Source organism: Stylophora pistillata, chromosome 1 (genome assembly GCF_964205215.1).
Source record: "Stylophora pistillata chromosome 1, jaStyPist1.2, whole genome shotgun sequence".
NCBI lineage: Eukaryota > Metazoa > Cnidaria > Anthozoa > Scleractinia > Pocilloporidae > Stylophora > Stylophora pistillata.
The window spans coordinates 18,481,674-18,494,790 of record NC_142519.1 but is presented as its reverse complement, the minus strand read 5'-3'; the positions used below and the strand labels follow the sequence as shown (position 1 = coordinate 18,494,790).

General features: G+C 39.7%; 1 long non-coding RNA gene and 1 pseudogene across 1 annotated transcript; one reads left to right on the top strand and one right to left on the bottom strand.

Moving 5' to 3' along the window:
* The first annotated feature begins 6,754 nt into the window (after positions 1 to 6,754).
* On the top strand, positions 6,755 to 9,415 carry LOC148741504 (uncharacterized). Its single transcript, XR_015994132.1, has 2 exons — positions 6,755 to 7,096; positions 7,940 to 9,415. It is a non-coding gene; the product is annotated as an uncharacterized LOC148741504 (long non-coding RNA).
* Positions 9,416 to 11,143: 1,728 nt separating this feature from the next.
* On the bottom strand, positions 11,144 to 13,117 carry LOC148741503 (uncharacterized; annotated as a pseudogene).

The following is a 13,117-nucleotide window of genomic DNA, read 5'->3' as shown; positions in this document are numbered from 1 at the left end:
GCGTTGAATTGCCATCTGAGCGTTATGAAATCTGACCGACTTTTTGATTACCGTATTGTATTCTAGGAATGTTTCAAAAGATTGTAGAAATTCTCTGGAAATTTTCACGTCTCTAAAATGATAGTTCTTAATGAAGTGGAGTGGAGTATAAAATATATATCCCCAAGCAGTTTAATCAAGTGCCTCAGCAATCATTTACAATTTCCATTTCCATCCACATATCCTGATTACAACTTCACAGAGCACAGAAGTCTCAGTCATTTTTTTCCAACTCTAATACTCTTTTTTCTCGCCCTGAGAATTCGTCAGTGAGTGAGCTGAAGAGCCTCAGCCTTACCTGGCACTCAATCCAGAGATTGACTCAAGACAGAGAGAAGTGAAGAGCTTTTGTTGCTGCCCTACATGCCAGGAGGTATGGTATGATGGGCAAGATAGGTAGATGGACTCATTGTTTGTTTCGGAATACGGCAAAAGACGATAAACTGTCTCCTAATCATTTCCGAGGATGGCGCACCAAAAATACAGAGCTCCCCCTTGCAGAAATATCTTAGAAGATGTGATTAGTGCATTATAAAACTCAGAGGAGATTTTTTTTTTCTTTGAAGAGAGAGATTGTCACCCTTTGAATTAGCGAATTAAGCCTAGCATGACATTACAAAAGATGATAAACATCTCAAAATAAATGCACTTTGTTGTCTCCGGCACGTTATTGAAAACGGAACTTTTCCTTGCAAAAATATCTAAATAGGTTTGATCTACATATCGTAGAAACTTCGAAAAAAAATTTTAGTCACTCGAAGTGAGAGCATTTTACCATATAAATCAGCGATTAATGCCCAAAAAAGGCGCTAAATGTGCTGAGCAAGCGAGGCCCAAATTAAACTTTAACAGGGTGACTTTATTCGACAGAATGATGGAACGGTGGAATGGCGGAATATCCTATAACTCTGAATGGCTTGTTAAATTAAACAAAAGTCTCACACAAAAAAAGTCCAATGAGATAAGAAAATAATGAACAATTAATGGCCAAAATCAATAGAGGCATAGTTTAATCATTAACCCTAAGCAAATAAAACATATCTTCTGCAACATCCAGTACAATACTTTCTAGAATCATCATACAACCCCTAGTTCTTTCCATTGCCACAAACATGATTGTACAATATCGATAGCCATATATTGTCTTAAACCGTATCTTCCTGATTTTGGACTCTAGTGGCCGATTTTTCATTTTAAGACATTAGTCTTAGAAATTAATTTGCAACTTTTTGTGGGTGTGCCCCACATAAAATAGGAGGCGAAGCCATCATTTGATGGGTATCAGCGATTGAGCAAGGAATGGTAAGTAACAATAGAAGTCTGATTTTGAATTAATCCCGGTACCTCTTATTTTTTATTTCGAAGCCGATCTTATAAGTGCGACATTCACATTCGATACACATTTGAGTTCTGTCCTTTTCCTCTGACATATTATGTTTTCAGTTCTTGTTGTGACTCTACAGAAGACAGCAGAAGACGATAAACATCTCACTATTGTTTAAGAAGGCGTGTGATTAAAAAACACAACTTTTCCTTGAAGAAGTATCTTAATCGGTGGGATCGACCCATCATGAAAACCTAGAGGGTAAAAAATTTTCTTTAAAGAGAGAGCATTTTAACGTATGTAACAACCAAGTATTCTAAGTAGATCTAAAAATATACCTTTTTCAGGTCTTGCAACGACACTACAAAAGATGGTGAACATTTTAAAATCAGATTTCACAGCGGTACCACCGACGCTTACTTTAAATCTGAACTTTTCCTTGCAGAAAGATCTTTCGTGATCTGCACCTGGTCTTTTAAAAATTACTCGTCTTTCAAAAACTAAAGACAATTGAGTTTCAGCATACTCCGCAGCGATCATCTGTATAGTGGCGTAGAAAGAAGAATCAAGGAAACTAAAAGTGACGAATTTTAGTAAACAGTGTCACGAAATCGAAGATTTTTAGAATATACTTGGCACAACATATTACAAGGTTTAAGGAAAGCATTATGCCTTAGAAAATGTAAACGTTTATTTGGTATAACTGAAATAGAGAAAACCCCAAGACATTTGTACTGTTAATGTCGGCTTCACCATATCTGTCCATGAAACCTTCATTAACCAACCAGTTGCTGAGTAGAAATACCTTTGAATTTAGGTTTATCCAGGCGTATACAGTACTGCTACAAAAGAAATGCAAGCGATAAGCGCCTTTTATCACATTAATCGCAACTTAAAGACAATTTTAGTCGGAACGATTTATCGGCGATTATTGCAAGACCTTTGTTCTAACAGCCCTAGTCCATCAATAAGATTATATCATATCCACGAATTGTTGTTTTCCCTGAGCGATATATCGGTCTATGGATGTCCTTCCCTGTGGTGGGATGGGTGGGAAGGTGAGATCGCTACATGGACTGAAGCGGCTGCCAGAGGCGCCTGATAAAATGCTGACGTCCGATCTCAACCATAACAACAACATGTAATAAGCGCTATTGATCAGCACATGTAAATACACGCGATGTAAATTGGTAAATTATATAATTATAATTATAAAGTGTGACTTGATTTTCGTAGAACAGTGCTCAATACATAGAAGTAGAGCGAAGTATATATTGTGGGAGGAAAAAGACAAGTAAACTACAAGTTCATCCCGACAAGCCTGTTTCGTGGTCGCCCACTCATCAGGGGATTTAATGAGAATAAACTTTACCATTGCTTATATACAATATAATTTGCATGATCTGACTAGTCTAATTTATGCAGCGCGAAATTGACAGTTTAGTTGTTGCGTAGGAGGGCTTTGCTTCTGTGGCGGCATGAAGACACGAGTTCATTACGTTTGTTTAGTGTTGATAGTTCGGGCCGGCAGATGATTAGGAATTTTTCTTTGAGGCAGAGGTTACATCTTTTAGTTGAGCTGTTATACGGTGAGTGCGATGAGAGAATGCGCCAGGAAATAAAGTGATCGATGTTGTTGTCTTTGAGGGTCCAGATGTGTTTGCTGAGTTCGGTGGAGTTTCTGTGTTTAGCGTGGCGGAATGATGCGGTGTGGTTTCTGTATCTTGTTTTGAAGTCATTCTCTGTGAGTCCGATGTAAGTTTCCGTCGTGTTGTTGTCTTTGCGTGTAACGGAGGCTTGGTAGATTGGAAGACAACAACACGACAGAAACGTACGTTTTCACGAGATCGTAAGCGACGGAGTCATAGGCAGAATCGGTGTTCTGCTTCCGACTCCGTCGGTTTGATTTTAACTGGATCGTATCGCTCCACGCTTCTGATTACGACTCCGACTACGACTCCGTCGCGAGTGAAAACCAGCCTTAAGTATGCTAAGGGTTAAGTAAATATTTTCCGTGTTGTTAGGACTCTAAAACCACCTCACCACCACAAATTTTTGTTTTCAAGATAACATGCAATTGCTACGGTGGCCCATAAGTGTCACGGCAAAACTCCCGCAACTCACTATTATCTCAGAACGTGGGTGACTCGTGCTCTAAATCGACACGACTTGTACAATTTTTCTGTGGTTCCCTTACCCCGATTCATCATGTTTTGTCCAAGTTGTGACCAAGAACTTCTCTCTGAAGATGCCAAATACTGTCATCTCTGTGGAAAGGGTACGTTTATGCTTCCATCGGTCATTAAAGTAATTCCAGGAAACGTTTCAGACAGGGTTGATCCCGGGAGTTGATGCACTGCAGATCACATACAAGGGCATTCGCCAGCCGTTTCCTCAGTTTCTCAATTATTATAATAAACAAACTAAATGGCATCAAAGCATAGATAACGAATGAAAATAACCGCTTGCTGAAGCACAAAAGAAGTCAGTAAAAAACTATTGCATATATTTGATTCCTAGATATGCTCACAAATTGTAGTAAACTTCGGATCAACTTTCTAGCTCATCCTCGCGGTGTAAAAACCTGTGAAGTTCACGAGTGACGTAAAACAAAGACAACAAAACATTGTAAACAATAGCGTACAGCAAAACAATACCTCATGAAACAAAGAAAACTTCGTCAGGTTTTTACGCCGAGGGTGACCCAACTTTCTACAAGTGTCCTTGATGTTATATTGTGTGCTGACACGAATTCATTACGTTAAATACAAGTACAGCGGTTCTTTTACTTTAATCTTTCCCATGTCCATTAGGAGTCGCTACTTTATAGTACACCTTTTGCGATAACAACTATATCAAATAACAGAAAAAAAAGTTGCACTTAAAAACAGTGTTTTATTTTCCCGCCAATCCGGGGTAGGTCAGGGCAATATTTACTTGTCGTTGTTGGAAGATGTGCCCCTTAAAGCCAGTTTACACGAGCAGTATTTTGTGACGGTTTTTATTTGAAAATTTTCATTTCCTCTTGTGGAAGAGGAAAATTGATCAAATTTTATGTGACAGATATAATATATTTGCTTAGAAGCCGACATGTTAGCTTTTATGTGACAAATAAAAGTTGTCATATACGAAGAAATTGCTCTTGTAGACAGACAAAATGTGGCAATTATTGCAACAGCATGTGGTCCCCAATCTCTCTCTTTGCACTGTGCACATCTATATATTTCTGTGCATATCTCTGCAGTTCAAGGTCATTGCTCGCACACTTAACTTTTTACTGTTGACTAATAATTGTTGTGCCACCTATATGATCAAATGTATTTGTCTTATAAAAATTTTCTGTTTTAACCCGGCTTCACACGGTCTTCACATGAACTGAATAGAAATAACTTGAAGATGGACTGGAGGCAAAAAGAGTGGTACCTGCCCATTTTCATAGATGGAGGGATACCAGTTATATGAGATGATAGATAGATAGATAGATAGATAGATAGATAGATAGATAGATAGATAGTTTATTACCAAATAAAATACATTGCAGCCATAGGCTGAATTGCGTGCTTTTCACAATCTTTGATTATATAAGACTATATAAGACAACCAAACTACAAAAATGCTAAGACCTAATTAAAATTACTAATATAACAACTATAACTAGTATACCGCAGTGCAATAGCTAAAAATCTAGGTTAGCACACGCGCACATAGCCGGGATAAATGAAGATTTAAAAGATCAGTGCGAAAGCGCGGCATGTTAAAAACGCGCCGGTGTCTAGTATTGTAAGCTGAAAGATGCCTATCTGGCAGCAAATTATTTAATTTGTGAGATGGATTTGAGACAGACAAAAACAGATCCGTACATAATTTCATGCGTCTGTCATAGAGCGAAGCTAAACCGTGCCTTTCTAAAGAGTCATGGTATGACAGTTCTGGTGAAATGATGGATAATGCGCGTCTTTGGACCCTTTCAATGTCATCACTAAGATACGCAGGTAACGCATGGTGGAATATTTGTGCGCAGTATTCCAGAACAGGACGTATAGTTGTACAATAAAAATTAATTATGTCATCCGCTGGAACGCGGGCTCTCTTTAGGAGGACTAAAAAGTATAATCGTTTGTTTGCTCTTTTTATAACATCATTGATGTGGTTGTTCCACTTAAGGTCACACGAAATAGTCACGCCTAGGATCCTAGCCGACTCTACCGTCTCTAATTCTTTGCCATCAACCAAGAGGGGAGTGAAATGGTGTTTCTGCCTTTTGTAGTCGATGACCATAACTTTGCATTTGTCAGCGTTAAGCTGCATCTTCTGTGCTTTGGACCAATCCTCCACCACTTTAACAACGGTTTGGGCGTCACCAAATGCGTTACGCGGGACGATCTCTGCCGCCGTCGTGTCATCAACGTACTTCCAAGTTTGAACCTGGGGAATTCTTAGATCGTTTATCATTAGCAAGAAGAGCCATGGCCCCAATTTTGTCCCCTGAGGTACACCAGCTGGTGCGGGCCCCCACTCAGAGAAACAATCAGCAGATAATTTTACGCGTTGGTAGCGATGCACTAAGAAGTCCACTACCCAACGTGCTACACCCCGAGGGATATCAAGACTGTAAATTTTATGAGTGAGCAGTTGATGGTCAATGTAGTCAAAAGCTTTGCGGTAGTCAAACAGGACTACCCTGACTCCAGATCCCGTGCCATCAGTTGCGCGCGTCCAGTGATGGAGCATGGACGTCAGAGCTAGGGCCGTGGAGAATTTCGGTAAGGCTCCAAACTGGTCGGGATCGATGATTTTCAACACAGTTGGACCGATGAACGCAGATACCACGAAGTCTTCAGCTAATTTGGAAATTATTGGTGTGAGGGAAATAGGTCGTAAGTGCTTCTTGATGACTTCGACAGGTTTCTGTTTAGGAATGGGTACCACATCCGCCAGCTTCCAAGATGGGGGGAGTTGTTGCTCAGCAAAGCTACAATTAAGGATGGAAGTCACTGGCTGAGCTATAAAGTCAGCATATTCCCTAAACACCCAACTAGGTATCCCATCGAGACCCGTAGCCTTGCGGGGGTTCAACTTTCTGATTGCGGTCAAAACATCGAGCTCAGAAATGGTTACCACTACCAAGTTCGCTGCGAAGGGTGGAGTAGCATCGAGTGGCGAGAAAGAATTCATTTGGTCCAGGAAGGCAGAATTGATAGCGTTTGCGACATCACGGTCTGGAAGATGGTGATCCAGTCCCTCAACGTGGAGTAGCGAACGCAGACTGTCAGAACCTGACGCAGGGGTCATCCCAGCGATACGCTTGACCTCCCCCCACCATTGGGAGGGCTTGGTGTTCTTTAGGTGTTCAACTTTAGAAGCAAAAGGCCTCTCACGAAGAGTTTTTCGCTCCCGGTTAACATTAGGGACCTTAAGCATCGATGACTTTGGGTGTCACGGACGTTCGCCGGAAGTGATTTTTCAGCTGTCGTTAGCCGTTGCTATGGATACACCGTCCGTCCGTGATGAAAGGTCACGTCGACAACGCAGGATCACTTAGTTTGACGTCCTGGAGAAGACGTAGAAATACAGGTGGATTTGAGATTAAAATTGCCGTACTTCGAAGATGATTTGATGTCATTCACTCCGATAACCACATTAAATTTTCTCGGCTGTTGTACTTGTAGTCATGTCAAGCTTGCAAGTTCCCGGTGAAGGAGGAAATTACGCTGGTCGAAGCAGATCCTCGAGGTTAGTTGTCATGCAGCTTAATTTTGTTTTGGACGAAAATCTCTGAAGTCTTACAAGTAGCTTAGCGTAATGCGTACTTTGAGAAAAAAATTCTTAACCTTAGGTTAAAGTTAAATTCGCTACAGCAGATAAATATCAAAAGTCGTCCGTTAGTTTTGTGCAACAAGCAGTCGGCAGTTCCTATTTTGTTTATCTTTTTTGTCTGGCCCGGCTCAAAGTGCGACATCTAGCTATACGAATGTACACACTTTTTTCTCTAGCAATCTTTCTTAAAGGACTATCTGAGATTGACGGAAATTAAAGAATATAGGTAGCCGTGATACCGCCCAAACTGGTTTGAAAATAAAATGTGTGTTGCAGCTATTAAACTTACTCTTACACGTAAAGCATGTTATTTAAGCTTAAGTAATAGAGCACTTTTTCCGTGTTTATATAGCCTCATCTAAACACGAGGTTGGTTGGGAGAATTCAAGACAGTTTGCAACTGTCTTGAATTCTGTCTACCAGTCAGCCATTTGTTGGCTGACTGGTAGAATTCATTTTAATTACTTTACTGACGTACTACTATCCTCTGTATAGAACATTTAAATTAGCCTAAAATCGCTGGGAAACGAAGGATTTTCAGCTTGGGAATGAAAAATATAAATATAAATAGGGTGTACGCTCGAAAACTGGAAGTAATGTATAATTGGGGGGACTTAGATTTACATATGCTACAGAGAAGTTTAACACTGCATTTTTTAATCATATCAGATCAACTGGGCATGATGTTCATGTAAGCTAACTGGATACTTGTATAAGTTATCTTTTAAAGGCTGAAATTTCTTGCATTGTTTAAAACAGTGGTAAAATGGAATGGAGTGAACAGAAAGACATTCTCCTGTGCCATGAAGTCTTGCAGGCTGAGCCATACAGGGCTAAAGAGAAGACTGTGGGCAGAGCACAGGCATGGGAGAAAATTGCCAACATTCTCAACAAAAGAGCAGAGTTTAAAGTTAACAAGAGGTCTGTAAGAGATCATTATATGGTCCTGGTGGAAAAATTAAAAAATAAAAGACTTCACAATAGTTAAAAGCCAGTGGCATCAGTCCCGAGCCAACCAAGCTGGACAGACTACTCAAAGAAATCATAGAGAGAGCTGAGGCCTGTGATCAGTCAAGAGACGAGGAGGATGAAAACACAAGAGAGAAATAACAGAAAGAACAAGAGCAAGCTAAGGATATCAGGCTCAAAGCCATGGACTCATTGAGTGAAACAAAGAAATAGTCACTTTCAGATGGGGATGGTGAAAATCAAAACAAGGCCAAAAGAGGCAATCCAATGGAACTGCAATGGTGGCCTATTTGAGGGAGCAGGCAACTGAAGAGAACAGGCTAAAAGAGAGAGATATAGAAATAAGATCTGTGCAGTTGGAGAAAGAGACTGAGAGGCAGCAATTGCTTGACTAGCAGCATAACAGCCTGATGCAACTGCTGTTACAACAGCAGCAGCAGCAACAACAACAACAACAACAACAGTTCCAGTAACAACAACAGCAGCAGTTGCTACAAATGCAAACCTACATGGCTCAACAGCAACAACAGCAGTATAAAATGCTTATGCCAATATTAGAAAAGAAAAATTGAAAAAAGAAGAGCACTCTCCTATCCACGAAAATTTGAAATAAGCACCCTGCCCCCTTCCCTGGCCCAGATTTGAACATTAATACTTGCTTTCAATTCAGCTTGTGAACATGTTTAAAGTGAACTGAAAAGGATCCCTCTTGAATAAGCACCCTACTGTTTTAACTCAAAATTTGAATAAGTACCCTGGACACCACTTATTTGCAGATTTACAATATTATACCATGAAACATATATTTCATGCCTTTATTTTTTGTAATATTGTTGGATATCTTTTGAGCTACTCTTTTAAAACATTTTTTTTAAACTATGATTGTATCGGCCCCAACCAAAGCAACAGACCGGTACATATTAACTTCATTGATCAAAAGAATCACCATCTACTTCAGTTGGAGTCTGTTAGTGTGATGAAATTGACTGCTTACATATTTTTTATGCTTAACATATTTTTTATTGCTTGTGATGTCCTCTTGCTTGTGATGTCTTCTTGCTTTCTGTATTACATTTCAGATAATTTGTTGATGACACAATTTATTCACACCAGCATATACATTGTAATAACTTATCCTCAAAAGGTATATTACTGATGAGAAATTAATGCCATGTATAGAACTTTAAAATTTACATGACTTGCTATAATATAAAACTGGGCACATTACTTTGAAACAAGATTTTGATTAAAAACTCTATGAACTTTGCCATACAGTGTAATGAGCATTTATTTAACACAAGCCCTTATTTTTATTTTGGTACAGAAGATTAAGTGATTAGACAACGAGAGTCCCCACAGTTATCATGTTATTTTTAAAAACTTGTAAGTACATAAAAAGCAAATTGATATTAGTTTTTTATTTGTCTGTCCTGTTATTAGCAATTAATTTCGTCCAAATCTGTGGATCATGTCACCCAAACGACATGGGTATGCAAATCTTTTTAGCAACAGTCCCTCTATGCGGTTGGCCTTAGTTCGTTGGTGGCAGCACAGACTCGCAGGTAATCCAAGGGCATCAGCAAGTCTAACAATGTCCATTTTTCTTACTCGAAACTCCTGAAAACACTCTGCTTCGTCCATAGAATATAGATCAAAACGATCCTAGTCGGCGTGAGGAAATGATGGATTTTTGGAGAAACTAGCGTCATACAATAACAAAAATTCTTCTTCGGAAATAAAGTGATGACTCCATGCTAGAGAAAACATTTCTCGAGCTTCCTTTAAACTGGACATCGTCAAGATCGAGAGCACGCCAAGGATGTGTTTACATTTTCACGGTCGACCGACAACGTCTGTAAATTAGCGTAATTGTTTTGCTTAACGCAGTCATGTCACAAACTCTGTTGGCGACAACGTCGTTCCCAGGTTCCCCCTCCTGCAAACGATCGAACGTCCGTGACACCCAAAGTCATCGATGCTTAAGGTCCCTAATATTTCGGAGGCGACGGAAGCTGGCTAAATCCCCTGACATAAAAGCTTGCTGACGCTTGGCGATTAGAGTCTTAAATTCAGGAGTAATCCACGGAGGGTCATTAAGATGAACCTTAGATTTCACTGCGGGCATGATAGCATCCAGTCCTGCAGTGATGATGTCACACAGTTGTCTAGAGTGATGATCATTGTTAGGGGCAGAATCCAAGATCACGTGGACCCCAAAGTGGGGCTGCTGTTTTGTCCTTTTTACAAATTATTAGAACCTAGACAATGATTTTAAAATCTATTATCCCTACTGCATCTAACGGTGATAATAATAAATTATTACTTTAGTGTCTAGTCTACAAAATATGCATCTGTTTACAGTCCCAAACGTACTCCAGCATGCAGAATAATGTCACAAGCCTACCAAAAATCCACTTTCATAAATCTAAATCAAATATCAAGTTACATCATGATCTTGTTTCAATGGAATAATTTTACACAAGATGATGCAAAGTGAAGTCATTCATAGATGGAAGTTTTTTGGCACTTTGCTTTTACAGAGATAATAAGATTTAGATCTGGTTGTGAGATACCCTAGTCACAGATTTGAAGCAACAGTATTGCACTGTTCAAACCTTTGTTGGCTTTCATTATCATTCATGCTGAACTTAGTTATATGACAAGCTAGATAGGGCTAATGGGTAGTGCTCTACTCTGGAACAATGCATCCCATAGTTCCTTGTCTGTCATTATTATTTTACCAAGGAAATTAAAACATAATTTCTCGAAGCTGGAAAGGGCTTTTTTTCTGATTATATCTACTTTTTGTGCTTCACATTCGAGAGGGTTTTCTTTGATCGGTAAACAATACATATCTAGTAGAGGATGCTTTGTCTGAGGGTGCAAAATTGTTTCGAAAATGTTTCAATTCCCTTTGCTCTTCCCCTAATTTGATAGCAAAGTGTTCATTTAAGTCTGGGACTGGGATGTAGTTATTTCATTTCAGTGTTTATACTTTTTATATACAGGTGCATTATTGTCTAAAATACTTTCATATGTTCTCATTTGTAGGCATTTTGCAGCCTAAGACGGACTTGTCTAAAGGCTTGTTTGGCCGTGTAGATGTAAAGTCCTTCATTGAGTACAAGTCATCAAAAGCAAATGCAAATAAGGGAAAGTTTAGCAAAAAGAAAAGAGGTAGCCGAAAGAAAAGACGAAGACTGCGATGATGAAGAAGTTGTTATCTCTATTTAGGATCTAAGTACTATTTTCTTGTGGGTACCGAGCACACGTACCATCCCATGTCATGTTAAACTCCACATGTTAATAAACTGTTTATTTTAACATGTTTAATGACTAATGATGTACTTCGTAGAGCACAGATAATTTGGGTTGATGTCTGTTTTGCTAGTCGTCATTTGCAAACTATATCTTTTTTTAACAAATCATCTCAAACAACTGTTATGAAGAATGCTAACATACAACACCTTTCAGGGGTGCCAATCCTGAGAAGCCTTATACTTCTTATAGAGGCAGTTTCTGCAGAAAAAAACTCTCATCAAAGATGCAGCGACTAGAGATTTAGAACTAATTAAGTACAACTTTGACTTTAACTTTTAAATCTATCAACAACCAGAGCCCAGAGAAGTCTTTTATTTCTAATGGAAACTGTAAGCCAGGTGCTCACATTGCAGGCAAATTGCAGAGGAATGCCATAATAAAAGCTCCAACGCTTCCCTCCAGTCATTAGGTTTTGAAGACCACAAACATCATAAACATACTTGAAGTAATCTTGATAAATATTGCTTGAGTGGCTTTCAATGAGATGAGAACGGGCATAATGGCTTTCAGCTTCACTTATGGGTAGCAGGAGCTGGTCAGTAGCCCCATGAAGCTCAGGAAGGTAGTGAAGTGAGTCAGGTCTTCCCTTCACGGTGTCATGTCGAGAACCTCGAACGGCGATGGATGTTCCGGTGTACTCTTATTTTGTCTAAAATTTTCTGAAGTAATTCATAAAAACAAAACCACAGACACTCCATTTCAAGTTCGGAGGTAATATCAGCTAGTCTTGCCTCGACCATATCTTTAAAAAAAGTTTACCCACCAATTAGAATGAGATTAGTCGAAGAATCCCCACCAGCCTTCTATTCGTTGATTTCGGGGAGATGGCACATATCTGTGACTGTCAGGATCATCTCGAAAGAAAGACTGGATACCCCCCATGATCCCATTTTCAGTGCCCAGATCTGTGACCAGATCAACTGGACACCCTCCATACCCTTCTACGGCATCAAGATAATAGGCTGCCACATTGTTCGGTTGGTTATTGGATCGAGTTATATACAACCACATTATCTTCCTATTCCAGCCGTCGATGCACCCATGGATTGGGAAACCGAAAGGTTTCAGTTTACCGTAGCCATCACAATGCCACGCACAATTTGGACCAGGGTTGAGATAAATTCTCCTTCTAAGGCGACGCCCCTTTCTTAACTCCGAGCTTTCAGGATCCATTTCTCTAAACAGTTCTTGTACAACGATGCGCAGCACTCTAGTTCCTCTCAGCTGCAGCGCGTGCCATACTGACCTGTATCCAAGTAAACATCCATGGCCGTCGATAATACTTTCGATAGATGCCCTCGCATCATCGATGTTGTAATCCGGCCGTTTTCTTTTCAAACCATAGCTTTTAATTCGCCGTTTTGAGGTACTTAGGCTCATTTGGATATCGTGATTTTTCAGTAAAAACAAACGAATCTCTTCGCACTCGAAGCCCCCGAAGAAATAATAGCGTATTAGGCCTTCTTCGTCGTCCTCTGGTAACTCAAAGTACTCATCTTCTAGATTAACTTCCACAGATTCCGCCATAGTTTTCAAAACATATAATGGCCTGTAATGAAATAGTTATCAGGTTACATCCGCCGTAGCATTTCACTTCCGCCGTGGCCTCTCACTTCCGCCGTGTTTTGCGGAAGTTTTGCCGTGACA